General features: G+C 41.4%; 1 protein-coding gene across 7 annotated transcripts in view; it reads right to left on the reverse strand.

Moving 5' to 3' along the window:
• LOC118504750 (transcription factor SPT20 homolog) overlaps window positions 1-3,886 on the reverse strand; it is an 83,890-nt gene extending 80,004 nt beyond the window's left edge. For 3 of the 7 annotated variants that reach the window (XM_036039664.1, XM_036039657.1, XM_036039665.1), the window contains exon 1: window positions 3,751-3,886. The gene's annotated coding sequence lies outside the window, so the exon portion shown is untranslated. Of the gene's footprint in view, window positions 1-1,025; window positions 1,096-3,212; window positions 3,215-3,536; window positions 3,696-3,750 lie in introns of those variants that run through there. The other 4 variants (XM_036039661.1, XM_036039663.1, XM_036039660.1 and 1 more) reach the window with 4 other exon arrangements.
• Between the last annotated feature and the right edge of the window lie 12,010 nt (window positions 3,887-15,896).

The following is a 15,896-nucleotide window of genomic DNA, read 5'->3' on the forward strand; positions in this document are numbered from 1 at the left end:
TGCAGCATTGATCGTGAAAGGAGGATCAACGCTGAATGATCTTTCATGTGCCGACGCTAGCTAGCTAGCTCACCGTCTTTACAATGTGTGCATTCCGGACCGATTGGCACGTTTCCGACGCTCGCCATACCATTTCTCTTCGATCTTGCGATCGAGCAAACGGCAACTGCAAGCGGAACGGAAGAAGGCACACCGAAACCAGCCGTATGGCATTCCTGTGCGACCACAAAATTGCAACAAGGCGCTTTCGTTTGGAGCATTTGTGCGAGGGACTGATGATGATGATAAATTCCTTAGCCGGAGAAACAAAAGTGTCACTCAGCTCAGATTCTATGTTAATGTAAAGTTTTAAATGATACTATCAAATTTAGTAATATTAGTTCGTGGTGTCTAGCTTGTAAGGCTTTTATTTTAACTTAAAAAATGCGCCTCATTCCCACAGACGCCTTGTAAACTACATTTCAGCTATCAATCCGCAATGATAAAGATGTTTACTGTCTTTGCCCTGCGTTTTTTTTTTTTCGCACATTTCCATCTGTCGAAGTCGGTGGTGAAATTTAATTAACCAAAGCCAAACGCCAATCATAACAAACACACTTTAAACAGATAATAGCACCCCCCCACAAAACGATCCATCCTCGTTTACACTTACCCATCGGCGAACCTTCACCCAGCGTCGGAGAAGCGCATTAACGCCCTTTCCTAGTACACCAGCCAGCTACCCCCAACAGCGGCTCCGTGCGTTATGCTCTCCTAAGCAAACTCCTCGCAAACATCCTCCCCGATCAGCTTTGCATTCCACGGTCGGGGCATTTTTTTGTTGTTGTTTCGTTGTTGCTTGCTCGCTTTTGTTTCTCCTTCCAAACACTCTTAGACGCACACACAAACATTCACGTACACACACACAGAAACACGGCTCGCCCCACAATGGGAAAACGCCTCGGAAAAACGCTAATTGGTGCAGGTGAAAAGCACTTTTCCTTCGCGCGTTATGCACTGGGTGTAACAATAACAGTAACACTGACCATACCACCGCTGTTGCCGCTCGCCCATTTCCCACCAGCGCAGTCTACACTGCCCACCGGTCAACGGCGATGAGGAGGAACTCTCCCCCCCCCCCCCCCCCAAAACCATTCACACACGCGCACTCACATGCACACACATATGAACACGTTTTTCCACCGAACGTTGGCGGGTCTGCACCGGTCCACCATAAGGCCGGATTCGGAGAAAGGAAACCGAAGCGCCTTCCGAAACCGGAAGATGTCTGAAACGGATACAAGATTGGAGGAAAAAGATACCCCCGAAGACACAGCCACACACACACACTCACACGTAAACGACCGGAGATAGCTAAAACAACAACCACTTCGAAACCTTAGCATTAGTTACAGCGTACAGTGTGCAGGATTTGTGAGTTGCAAATCGGGAAGTTGGCGTAGAAGTTATGTAAAGTAGTGCTGTTAGTATTTTGGTGGAGATCAGCTTGACTCCGGAGATCATTTTATGAACCGCAATTAAAGTTTGAAATTCATGCTGAAGAACTTGCACTCGTAGACTATCAACAATTTTTTCCAAGCTCTTCATGGCTTAAAATCCATAAATAATTGTGCTATAAATATCAAATTTATGGCAAATATAAGCTATATAGTATAAGCTATCGATATAAGCTATATCGATTAGTACTCTATACGATGACATTCTGATTGAGATTTGCATGGAAGGCTTGGCGGCTGTGCTGACAATGATATACCATCTTTGTATATTATAGTTGCAAATACTAACATCTAGAACGATTATAAATGTTGATTTTCATTATACCAAGCTAATAAAAACTTCTTATGGGGATGTGTTTAAAATGTACTCTATTATCAACATTTTTTGTCTCTATTGTATACCCTAAACATTCTTAGTGTCTATGTGACTCATAGCTATTGTGTTCTAGTATAAAAATTTAAAATGTCTCGTATGGATTATATTATCTTTTGACAAAGCCTTGCAAAATTTGCTCTCTAAAATTTGCATACTCAAAGTAGACATAGTATTTATTAAACTAAATACTTATGAAATACACACGATTCAGGCGTTGAATGAGACGTTAGTATACGGACTGCCTATGGAGATTATTATTTTGCTCTACAGCCAAAGCAATTAGTAATAATAAAAGCAGATAATAATTTCATACTAAGGAGTTGCTTTTTTATAGCACGCTCAAAGTAAAAATAATCCTTCATTAACTTTTTCGTAAATAGTTCAAACACCAACGGCTAGAACCTCACTTGTAACGTTTGTGGTCAGTATAACGACTCATGAACTCATACGACATGCCTTTGTCTTCCTTTTAAAAAAAATTCTAGAAAGGAATATATTTCGTTTCCTCTGCGCAATAGTTAGTTTAAAATTATTGTTTATGGCACTAATTATTTTGCTCTATTTAATAAAAGTTTGATGACCAGTATTAAACTTACGTCACATGAAGATGAGCATTTTGCTAAGCAAACAATTTAAAGTCGAGTGTTAAAATTGTGCAATCTTCCAAACAGAATCTTCCTGTGCTATAATTAGTTTAAGGTATAAATTATGTCTGTGTTACTAATTTTATGACGTTTAAAAATACTAACGTTTAGAGCATCAAGTTTAACACTTGAGATATCTATAAACTTTCTTAAAGAAGGTTTTTTTCGTTGTTATAGTTAAGCAAATCTTTCAACAGTAGATTGCTCCCCTTTTTATTTGCTAGCAAAAGCAGGCTGCGACTTTAGGGAAGCAAACACAAAGAGACAGTTGACAGCTGACAACAAACATCACCCGTACGCACACCCACTTGGGAGGCAAAGTTTGTTATTGCCTGTTTGTGTGTGTGTGTGTGTGTGTGTGTATGTCTTTCCTTCTTCTCCACCGATTTTAGCGGTAAACACATTTTGTGACGGTACTGCAGCCAGTACAGTACTGGGCAAGTGCTTCTACAACCTGCCATCGAATATGCCTGGGGAAAACACATTCACGAACACACGTGCAGATAAAACAGGTCGCACGAAACGGAACGATTAACGTAACGATTTGTCCACCGAAGAGCAAGAAGAGGGCGAAGAGAAAAACAAATACGCGCGGCTTCGGGTGGGATTTTTGTCACCACACGACACGGAGGACAGTCACCGAAACGGTAAGGTCTATGTAAAGCAGAGCTCCAAACACTAAATTATGCTATGAACCACTTGTTGGGTTTGGCGAGTTGAAGATATCAATTTTCCTTACAAACCCACCGCCTACCGAGGTACACTTTAAGACACTGTTCGAGGGCGGCTTGCATGCCCGTTTTTGCATAGACCAGCTCCTCTCATAACTTTCTTCGCTTTTCACACTCTGCACAACCACCACAACCGATTCCAGCTTCTCTGTGATGAGAGGTCCACTTTTGTTTTTTTTTGCAGTGTGTATTTGTACAGTGAAGGGAATTGAAATGTTTTGCCCGGTTTTTGCCTCCTTCATTTATTTCTGTCACCGGATTTTGCCTTTTATTTTGGGTTCGACACTACTTTTTTCGTCTCGCTCACCGGAAGTGAGAGCTTCCGTTTGGAAGTGCTGCCTGCCACTGCCACTGCTGCTAAGAATACTCGCCCAACCAGCAATCGTTTACACTCAACACGGGTTTTTGTTTGTTTGTTTGTGGCATTGGCACAGGTGGGTAGATAAGAAGGGCAAAAAAAAGGCAACAACCGCTCTCCCTTTTAACGGGGCTGATATACGTACGGGAAAGACTTGCACGAACGCGACCGCGACGAACTCGCGAGAAAAAGTGAAAAAAAACCTCAACCGAGCGCGAACAGACGGACGACCACCTCTGCGCGCACGGACTGTGTTGCGTACACTGATCACGGGGGCAAGATCGCGCACGAACCGTACCGACGGGTTCGCGTGCTTGAAGCGTGTTGGCTGGGTGGTGGGGATGCTGGACACCCCGTACATCCCTCACCCCTGCTCAACGCCGGGATTGGCCGGGGATCCGTTCCGATCAGCCGTTCCGAAGGGCGTCGCAAGAGAGTGAGCCGACGAGAAAGACTCAAAGACACGAAACCCGAAGCTCAGCGAACAACTCGGACGCCGAGGTAGGTGGTGAATGTTTTGCTCGGGTTTGGCAGTGGGAGTGTGGGGAAGGAAAGGTTGGATTCTCGATCGTGTAGGTAGGTGGTTGGCATCAGCCTGTCTGCGTGTGTACGCAAAAGCCCCGTTTCAAGGGCGGGGGGGGGGGGGGGGGATGGGAGTCGTGTGGCACGATGGTCGTCGGCGTGTGATAGGCGATAGACGTGCGGTTCAAGTGGTTGCATATACATACGGGCGATTTGGTACGTTGCCACACGCGGTCAGGATGATAGAGAGGTGCATCGTTAAGTGCATTCGAGTGGCATGTGAAGTTGGATGGGTGGATTTTATTTAAAAAATATTAAATTTCAATTGACGTAAGGGTGCTAGTTAAGGCATAAAATATTTGAATGAACACTAAGATGTTAGTTGCTATAATTCATCTTGCTATATGGTATAATGAATAAGAATTTGAATATATTACCAGATCTCAAAGTTGATCTGAAAATCAAGAGTTTTAATTAACACTTAAATATTAATTTTTACAGTTTGTCTCATAATAAAGATCTTTGGATACATTAAACTATTTCGTAGCAAAGTTCATTAGTAGATCGATTTTTAATCTGTAACAAGATGTAAATTTTCATAGTACTTCTTAAAACAGTATATTTTTCACAGCGCATCTAAGCACGATCAAGTTTAAGATACACTTTGAGGCTAATCTTCAGAGTTTAGCTCAATAAAAGGAACTTAGCTTTTATCAATTTACACTTAAATGATTTTTGGATAAGTAGTTAAAATAGATAAGTTTTACTCGTTATATTAAGCTCTAAGAAATTTTACTAATAGAATGGACATTTCATTATTACTCGAGGTAGTAATTCCAACAAAGAAGAAGAATAACATCTTAAGTGCTGAGTTCTGCTTGCTATAATGGCTTTTAGTATACGCTATAATGTAAGATTTTATAGCAGCTGTTCGTACATGTTGTTGAGTGTACATTCAAGAAAAACTCAGGTTTTTTAAAGTTTATCATACTTTTTCATTTTTTATAAATACAAAGAAGTTAATTTTATTAGTTTTTTTTTTAAGCTAATTTGTATAAATCGGCTAAATAACTCATAATATTTTTTATCCAGTATAGTGTTTATAAAAAAATATTGTAGCACTTATATCTACATTTTATTTCAATATCATTGTTTATTCTCACGTTGTTTACTAGCATAAATTATTTTTAAGCAGTTGATAGGGGGATTGAATTGGAGTATGATACAGCTTATTTTAAATTTTAATTTTCATTCAATTTTCTATTGTAAGTGTCTACTAAGCTACTGAAGGAAACTTTTCACTGCACCCTTCAATATCATCAGCTGAGCATGTGATATCGTGTCATTCGCTGTGTCCTACACAGTACGCATACATCCAATCGAGCTTACGAGCGCCCAGGTGGGAGTCAGCGATGAGCTATTGTACAAGCAAAAACACAGCCGAGCATTACCCATTCACCACGGACAACCAGGAGTCGTCCGAAAGAGAGCGAGAGATGCACACTCCATCAAGTGAGCTTTCTTCCTGAGAATCCTGCGCTCTTAATGCATAAATCCGCTCTTGCTCTTCGATCGCACGCAGATGATCGCATCTCAACACAAGACTCCCGTGGCGGATGCTGACACCAAGAGTATGCTGATCGGAGGCACCCTCACAGATCGCACTTGCATCGCCGTTTGATTCCCTGCTGTGCGAAGAGCCATCGAGGAGCGTAGTAGTGCCCTCTGGCAAAGTGTGGGCAAATAAAGTGCAAGAGAAATATTTATCTAGCCGTGTGTATTGCCTTCCAGATAGGGCAACAATGTTGTGCTCGGGCCAGTGCTGTGATTGTACGTGGTACAGAATATGCACAACCGATGACTTTGAAACGAAACAAGAAGATTCGATGCGCGATTCATGTAGTGTGCTGGTGTGTTAGTAACATGCTTCTTGCTACATAACCTTTAAAGCAATTGTTGTAAAGATGTCATTTCTTACGGTGCATACATAAACATCGCTAACGATCAATTCATCTCCTTGCCCTGGTGTTTCGATCGCTGAACAAATAGATACACCTTCGGCTGTAGTCTTTCTTTGCAGACCTCCAACACACAGACATACACGCCAACAAAACTGCCCACGAATAATTGGAAAAATTTGCAACAATGTTGCAGTACCGCCGGACTGGAAGGGATATTGTGATGAGTCGATAAGTCTTGGCGGGCCGGTAGATAGGCCGTTGGTGGACGGGAAGTGATAAATATACTCCGTGCCGTGAGAAGAATGCCGACAGTGGGGCAGTATTAGGAAAGGCGGCTTTGTAGGCTCCGGAGTTTTGTGTAGGTTCTAAGGGATGTTAAACAATCAGGCGCACACAACAAGAGGGTTAGCAAATCATGTTCTTATTAAATTAACGTCAAAAAGGGATTTGTGTGATTTAAATTAAGTACAATTCTTCAGAACACAAAAAAATGTGTCAAACGAAATATGAATCTTTTAAAAATTTGTAAATGAACGTGAGGTAAATGAGTATCTAAATTTTATAGTAAGATTTAAAATTAAATGTTTAAAATTGAAATTCTATATTTCTTATTTGAGCAGCTGTTTTTTTATATTTGAAATATTACGACATGACGTCGTTTTGTCGTTTGTGCATTTTATATTATCCATAATGTTTTTAAGAGAGTTTGAATATTTAATTTAAAAAGAGTATTAAATTTTCCCGGAATTATAATATGTGAACTATAAAATGTATGCTATAAAATATTTAACTCCTATAAGACTTGCTGAAGTCTTCCATGAAAAAAATATTCAATATAAAGAATTTTGTAAAAGCGTTAAACTCTGAATATTTTACAAGGAAAGTATAAAAATAGTATATGACTGTCTCTAACATTACTACTTGTTGCAAGCATAAAGAAATTAAGTCCATATTAAAGCCAGGCTACATGATGCGAGATGCCAAAAAGATTTCGCTAGAGAGGGGGGGATTTGCGAAATTTTTCCGTCAAAATCATCTCGGTTCATCTACCCGCGTTGTTTGAAGCACCTCATGCTATCTCTCTCTTCAACTGAAAACTACTATGGCAACGCATAGCAATTGACAGAGAGGGCTAGAGAGAAGCGAAATCTTTCCGAGATTTCAGCTCAAGTAGGCGAAATCTTTTTGATGGATAGATTTCGCAAAACCCCTCTTTTTGAGCGAAATCTTTTTGGCATCTTGCATCATGTAACCTGGCTTTGAAAGTGAATAAAGTATTAGAAATAATCATAAAGCTTTCTATATTTTCTATTTTATGTCACATGCGTCAAAAAAAAAGCTGTTCGAAATTATATTATACCTATTTTTATATTGTTTACTATTATAACTCATAATATTATTATTTTATTCAGCGAAACTATCAAGCCAATTTTTTCGGCTGTGCCGTAATTGAACTAGCCTTGAAAAATATGCAGGAAGTTTAAAATAACCTTTTTTGATACTTTTTTACCATTTTTAATTGATTTTTGTTATTTAATTTTTGAGGTTTACGACTTGCAGCTGTTGAGTGTCACTGTGTTTGATACGGTGGTTCAGAATTGTAGAAATTTGAAGCTTAACTCAAGTTAAAAATATATAAATAGTCAGAAAAAGAAGCTATGCTTGAAAAACATAAAGAAGAGGTTTGTTTCAATACACAACAATAGCTTTCAAGTACGAATAGAACCAAAATACACTTTCCCTATTCACTATATGAAGCAAGAATTTGGACCTTCAATTTGTTACATTTAACGTCCCGACTTTAATTATCATTATCAAAAAGTATTTTTCAATCGTGCAAAAATTTAAATTTAATTTAATTTGAGATCAATTTGTCTATTCTCTTAGAAATATTTTTTGTAAATTGTTTTTTATAAAAAATCGCTTCAACATTATAGCAGATACTTCGCCTTGCTTGTTGAAGATACTATCATAAAACAGGAATATTTCGGATCGGATCTTCAAGGGCCTTAAAACTGTTCTACATCTTGATATGCTGTTGTCCAATGTTTTGCTGCGGATAGGTACTAATTGACAGATACTCTGACCAAGATTATAGCACGTTTGATTATTTACTATTTGCCTAAAATAGTGCCATCTATCGTAAAACTAGAGAACACCTTATCCAAGGTGTTCACGAAGACACCGCCACAACGCCTCTAAATTTAATAAAATAATTTTATAAAAAAATGGACTGTAAACCAAATTTCGAAATTCTCCATTTCACAAGTTTTGATATTCGCCCTTCAAGACACAAATCATAAACAAAGGCGATTGCTAATCATTTATATGTCAATAGGTTTACGTCGACTGTTTACAAAAGGTACTAAACACTGTTCACACTAACCTGATGCCCTTAATTCATATTAAACAGCCAAATTTCATCACCAACTAATGCAATCAAATTATGAGCCATAAAATGTTTATCGCCCCCATACGGTGGTCAGGTTCTAGCACAATTCGCCCGTTCGCTCGTACGCTCAATTGGCACAGCATTTTTATTCTGCGCACAACCATTCACACCGAGCATTCTACACGGGGAAGAATACACCGTCCCGGTTGAGTCAGTTATATTTTTTTACGATCATTTTTGAGTCCTCCGTGAGAGTTGGGTTACTTGGGTCGACAATCACTTATACGTTTGTTTTCGAGAATCGCTATGGAATGGACGCGAGCTTTCCTGTGCACACCCCCTGTTACACTCTCCCGCAAGGTCTAATCCGGCCCCGTTGGATATGGATATGTTAGCCCCAGCTCCCCTCCCTTGGTTCGCATATGACAACGATGCTCATTAACCGTTAACAATGAACGCATCCGTCCGAAAATGTCGCCAGCCCTAACTGCGTTTCCCGGCTGTGTCGTGGTGAGAGTGGCAAACCCCTTTCCCGGCCAACTCATCGCCGACTGAAGATGTCAAGGTCGACGGTTTTGCTGGAACCGAGCGAGCGCGCGAGAGAGGCAGAGAAGGAAGCCGTTTTCCTTGACGCTATGGAAATTGATGCCTGGTGCTGCTGCTGCTGCTGCTGCTACTAGCGAAAGTCCAGCTGCTTCGTCCGTGTCTAATGTCTGATGATCTAACCTCCACTCCCTGTGCGAACCTGACACCCGGGACACCAAACGGATCTAATCCGGTCAACGGTGTAGAATGTGTAGAATGTGAGCTAGAGCTAGAGTCGCACACGCGCACACCCGTTCGCTCCACTCTAAATGGCCGTATCCGTCGCACAAAGCGCACCGACGGTCCATTACCCGCGTCCGGACCATTCGGTACCATTTCCTTGATATTTCAATCACCCCCCTCCTCCTCGCTTGGACGATCGTTAGAAGCGAGGCTACAAGCGTGTCGTGTGCCCACCGACTGGAAGAGCACGCCGGAGACGATACTTACCGTATTTCAGTGGATGACCTTTCCGACCGGGTAACTTCAATTCGCACCAAGTGATGAACCTTCTCCATTTTCGGTGATGTGTGGTGCATCCACTGGATCCACCTTATTGTGGCGAGTTGTGAAATGAAAGGGATAAATAATGTATTGGCAGCGTGGCCCGTAGTACCCTTGGGAGACGACAGTGTTGCGTAAAAATCAACGCACCCCGCTTGAAATAGTTACTTATTAATCATTTCCAGACAAATTATCATAAACAATCCAAACCAAAGCTCCTGCTTTCGATCATATAATCAAGTTTAAAATCAATCCGATCAAGCCCCAATTTGCTGCCATAAAATAATTCACCCGCAGCATGATCGTGTCCGTTTTGCTGCGATCCAAAACTTGTACTTTTCCGTACAATAATCGGACATAAATAAGCCGCCAGTAACATAACTCAGCGCACATACATTATGAGATCATTGTGTGGAAATGAGCCAAACAGGAATGTGAGCTGAAATCGCACGAATCGCTTCGCTTACAATTAAACTGTTCGTTCACAACTCAATATCAAAACTGTATCTGATAGGTTTAAATCAAAACACCCGCCGGTAACATGCGCCGTCTAGAATGTGAGGCTTCCCGGATGTCTAATATACATTCTTTGCAAGGTGTGACTTTTGTATTAAAAACCTGAAGACAACAAAAAACAAGCGTTCCGCCATGCTGAGCGTTGTTCACGCAAAACATCGCACGCACGCGGCCAAGAATCGATCACGCTTGAACGGTGTCTATGTTGGTCGGGTCGGTCGTATAACACTGCAATTAAAACTAATCCGCAAGTGCACAGTTCCTGTCATTCTCTGTCGTTGGCTAGCTCCGGGTGTGCGCCATTGGGCGTCATTTGCAATTAGTATCACATCTGTCAACTGTACAGCAAAAAAACGAAAACCAACGACGCCGGACAATGCGTCAGGTTGAAGGTTATCTTAATCGAGGTCTTTTAATTTAATTTCTAACTACGATCAAACGATCCGAGAAGGTTATCTTGATCGGGCGGAGTATGCTAACGAGGCACCGGTAAAACGTAACCGCCAACAGTCAACCTCAAGAAAACACAATTAAATCTGCATGGCTAGTGTAGCAATCTTAGATTTGGATCTATATTTGGTTGTGTTTTAGTATATTTCTAACCTCAAATTCTGCAGGAAGTACACCCCAAAAGTTCTCATTTGGGGACCAGGCGCACAATCGATGTTCAACATAGCAAAATGGTTCAAGCATCAGAATAAAGTGTATTTTTTTGTCCTTTCAGTAAAAACTGAAAAAATGGTAAACGGTTCAAGGCGACATCCACCCATCAGTTTCCGTGACTTCTGTGGTCTTTGTTTTTTAAGGCAAGTTCCTGGTCAAAAGCTTTATGTGGTTACAGGGATACGATGATATAGACCAATTTGCTTTGCAAATGTTGATTTCGCAAGCCTTGTCCAGCTATTTTGGAATCAAAATACGGATTTTAATCGCAAACCAGGCATACATACAGAAAAGTGTCTTGAGCACGACGTTTTGCCTTTTATTAAGATTCTCAGCGGTTCACAGCTGACCAGATTGCGTAAGTTGTCAGGGAACATTCAAAAGGTATACTTACTTACTTATCAGCCGCTACAACCGCTTTGCAGTCTTGGCCTGTTGCAACAATCCTCGATACCGCTCACGGTTCAGCGCCATCGTCTGCCAATCCATTATCAACGCCATCGCTCCATCTCAGTTTGGGCCTACCACGCCACCCTCTGTCCGTGTGGACGGCCTAGAAGGAATTTACGGGCTGGGTCGTCCAGTGTCATTCTCATGACGTGACCAGCCCTCCGGAGCCTAGTGAGTTTAATGCACTGCTCGTAGAGCTCGTCATTGTAGCGGCTCCTCCATTGCGCTTCCACACATACGGGGCCAACAATCCTCCTTCGTCAGTTTTGGACAGAGTCCATGTCTCACAGGCGTATGTGAGTACTGGGACTATAAATGTTCTGTACAGTCCCAGCTTCGTCTGTCACGACAGGAATTTAGAGTGGAGAAGTTTCCTCAGGCTGCAGTATGACCGGTTGGCAGCCAGCGCCCTTGCGCGTAACTCAACATCAATGTTGTTGACGGTGCTGACTTTTGAGTCCAGATAGGTGAAGTTTTGGACGACTTCGAAGGTGCGGTCACCTATCTGTATATCAGCCCTGCGTAAATCAGTGTTAGCAGGGCCGCTGCTGGTGCCACCATCATTTTGGTTTTCGCCTCGTTAATCTCCAACCCGAGGTTCTGTGCCGCACGCTCGATCCTTTGATAAGCTTCTGCTACATAGAAGAGCCTCAAACCAATGATGTCTATGTCATGATCTCCGAAGTTTCCACCTCCGAGTCTCGGATGGCGGCTCTCTCTAGCGCCAGATTGAAGAGGAGACAGGCAAGCCAATCTCCCTGGCGACTCTTGGTGGAAGTAAAGGAGAGCCCTAAGAGTTTTCCTTCCACCTTCACCTGGCATGTGATGTTGGCCATTGCCATTCTTACAAGCCTGGTAAGCTTGGCCGGGATACCAAAAGAGCTCATCGATCATATCGATCTAATAAAACTGTCCAGAATTACAACCAGTTTAAAATTATTGGGTCAAGTACAAATTAAATGTCTGAATGCTTTGAATTTTCACGAACATCCTAAAGAACTGCATAAATAAATTGTTCACAATTGAAAAATAAAAAATGGCTGCTGAACTCGATACGGCTTTAGTCCTATCGCTTCTTCTGCTTTAGCCTAACGACCTGTTAGGTCATGATGCCTGCCATTTTTGGCTTACTAGACTTATTGATGCCGCAAGGTTGGATTGTCAGTCCTCACAACGGCGGGGAAACGGTTCGGATGCGATTTGAACCCCAGTCCTGCCGTAAGAGGACCGGCGCCGTTGTCTCCTCTTCCATCGGGCCCCTCTCAATCCTCTCAAATCATTTAATTTTATACCTTATTTTTTTTAATTTTATACTTTAGATAAAAAAATCTTCAATCAAATGTTATAGCCATTTATTAACGGTAAGAATTGCCCGTGTTAAAATAAAATCATATCAAATAAATCAAAATCAGTCAAAATGTAAGCGAAGTAAACTAACTAGTGTAAGGCGGCCCCGTGGTAGAGGCGATAACAGTCGCCTGAAGCGTACACCGATCTTCAAACGGCAGGACCGAGGTTCAAATCCCATCTGAACCATTCTCCCATAGTGACTTTCCAATTGCGTGGTAATTAAATCTAGTAAGCCAGAAATGGAAGACATGAACTTAAACAGGTCGTTATGCCAAGAAGAAAGATAGAGAGTATAGTAATCATGAAGATTTAACTGTCAATTGAGTTGATCATTTGAGGTTATGATTTTAGAACTCCAACTTAAGAAGAAATCTAAATAAAAGGCTAAAAAGCGATCTCCCTTCCCAGATTGCCAGCCGTACGAACGATGCTGTGGCACAAACCGCCCAAAAAACCCTTCCCCTCCACCCTCGCGGTCCACATCCCCACACCCACTCCTAGCAGGAAAGGGTAGTTTAAGCTCATTTATCTTGCTGTTTGTTTGTTTGGTTGGTGCTTGTCGTTATTTTTTTGTGCTCAAAGTTTCGCTATTTACCATTTGTTTTCGTGCCGGTTTCCTCCATCCAAAGCTCGTTTTACTCGATTACCATTCTCTGTTTCAGTTTTGTTCCCTTGTTTTTTACACTCTCTGTGATGTGTTTTTTTTATATATATTTTTTTTATAGTGATTTAACTTGTTGTTCTCCAAGTTCAACGCTAACTTTTATGACTTTTGCCGCCCGGTGATACTTGTTGTTTACTGGGATTTATTATTTATAAAAAAGTATATTGCCTCCCTTTTTTTTTGTCTTGAAGCAGTTTCGTCTAGCAGCTATTCGAATGTGTGCTACAGTTACGGTTCGGGTGCTGTTGAAAGGGAAAATAAAGAACACACAAAATGCGCGGTCGGTTTGGCAAGGTTGAATTTTCATTTCGTTTGCCTTTTTTCTGCCGTCTCTTACCCAGAGCCCTGAACGTATTGCGTGTGTCCCTTCCACAGACCGGGAAAAGCGGAGCGGATCGTAAAATTAGTCAAAAACATATGCAAACACTCGTCGGCTCGGCAAGGTTGAAGCGGTGCGATTTTGTGTGCGCTGCCCTAATTTACGTTTGTAGCACCCCAAACTTGGGCGCCTTGCCCCGTGTACCCATTAAATGCGATCAATTAGTCAATGTCGTTGGGCGGCTGTGTGCGCAGAATGTACTACCAGCCTTGCTTTGTTGCCAAGGAGGGTAAGATTAAGGAAGCAGACAAGGATTGAGAAGACTTACTCCGTCGATCAATCGTTTTTTGGTAAGGCGTGGTGGTTGAACCTTGAAGGGCTTAGTAATGAGTAAAATGATTTAAATTCCTCATTCACGACTGAATTGAGTCACAAATGAAGTTTGATAAGGTGTGAAATTTGTTCAAGTTGAGAAAGTGACGTGACGTAAAGTATCGCAAAACAAAAATACGCCCAGAAGAATGCATTTAACGCTACAATCAAATATACTAATCAGCTCCTAACAAGCCTCTTTTATCTCGGGCAATAATGATCCCGCCCGGCTCCAAAAACAAACTAAAAGGCACGTAACAAATGGAGCCCGTGAATACGTGAAAGTGCGTCCGAAAAACTGACCAAGCGAAGGGTCTGTTCCGTTTCGTTTCGTTTGCCGTATATATCGCACATCGAGTGGTGCGTTAATTGCCTGGTTCGGCAAAACCATTTCCCTCGATGGGACCTCAATCGGACCTCGGCTGTCTGACTTGGCCCGGCGCGGAAATGGTTCGTTTTCAATCAGCTCTCCCAGCGCACACAGCTTCCGAGCGCGGTGTGAGATTCAAATATGATAAATTCGTTCCACCTCGCGCTGTGGAATGCAATGAACTTCCCAACGGCGTACAAAAAAAAAAACGGTGACACAAAAATGGACTGAACTTGTGGAGAAAAAGAAAAGGCAAATCACCAACCTTGTGTGACAGGTGAGCAATTATAACGTAACCGAAATTGTATAATAAACAAAGAAACCGTAAATAATTATGGAAGCTGTTTCTGTGTGCGTAGAATGCAAATGCTAATAAAGCCATAACATTCTGTCAAAAGCAGCACACAAAAAAGGAATTTGGAAAATATTTTGTCATCCGCGCGATTGTGGTAGTCATGTGGCACAGATTCGATTAGTGGCTCGTAGTTGACAGATCGTAGTAAACGTCATTTACATTGTTTATTTAGTTCAATGGCATTATTAAGGATAACATCCTGAATCTATCCTTATTTGTTTGTTTTTTATTCACTGAAGAACAACTTGCCTTCAATGGGGCAAGTCCTGGTGTCCGAGGCGATAATGGCGCCGGTCTTCATACGGCAGGACCGGAGTTCAAATCCCATCCGGACCATTCCTCCATAGTGAGGACTGACCATCCAACTATGTCGTATCAATAAGTCTAGTAAGCCAGTAGCCAGTAGTCTAGTAGGCCAAGAGGAGCGACAGAGAAAATAATTGTTTTAAACTTATTTTGATCAGTTTTTTCTGTATATTTTCCCAATCTTGGCCAAATCCAGGATTATATATTTCCTACGATTTGGCTCAATCTAAAGAAAATGATGTTCATCATATTTACTCATTAATTTTTCATAAACGGCATGTATTTATAGCAGCAAAAATATTTAAATGTAGACTGAATAAACATACTTAAAATTACTAAAAGTTTCCTCAGTACGCATGATTGATTGAAGGAATGACCAACAAAAAGTCGTGGAAGCCAGAAATGGCAGATTAATTCATCATTAGATTGTTGCATCAATAAGAATCATGAGTAACTTTCAATAGTTTGTAATTAAAGCTTCTGTTGTTTTCTAGAACGACCTGGCCTGGCTTGGCATTGCTGTAATTGTAGTATTTAATACTAATAACTCTTTTAAACTTTTTTTTGAGTTTATATTGAAAGAAAAAAGTAGAATATAAACATTACATCGAAATGGTAAACCTCTGCATCGTCATCCATGCTACTTTTACTTATATCATAGCGCATGCGCTACTAATACATCCTTTTTGACAGCTCGATAAATAAATGTCATTCATGGCATCAACTAGATAGTATACCGTACTAGCTTAGCAAACAATGTCGAAGATTTGACGCTGAGTTTATTGAATTTTATTGACTAGTAATTCTTCTTCTTCCTTGGCACTACAACCTCGAGCGGTCTCGGCCTGTCATATCTGGCTTTCTGTGACTTGGTTTTACCCTTAGCAAAGTAGTCAGCCCTGCGTACGAGGAGACGGTCTGCATGGGATTTGAACCCCGATCCGGAAGTGTGAAGACCGGCG

The sequence above is a fragment of the Anopheles stephensi genome, chromosome 2 (assembly GCF_013141755.1).
Source record: "Anopheles stephensi strain Indian chromosome 2, UCI_ANSTEP_V1.0, whole genome shotgun sequence".
NCBI lineage: Eukaryota > Metazoa > Arthropoda > Insecta > Diptera > Culicidae > Anopheles > Anopheles stephensi.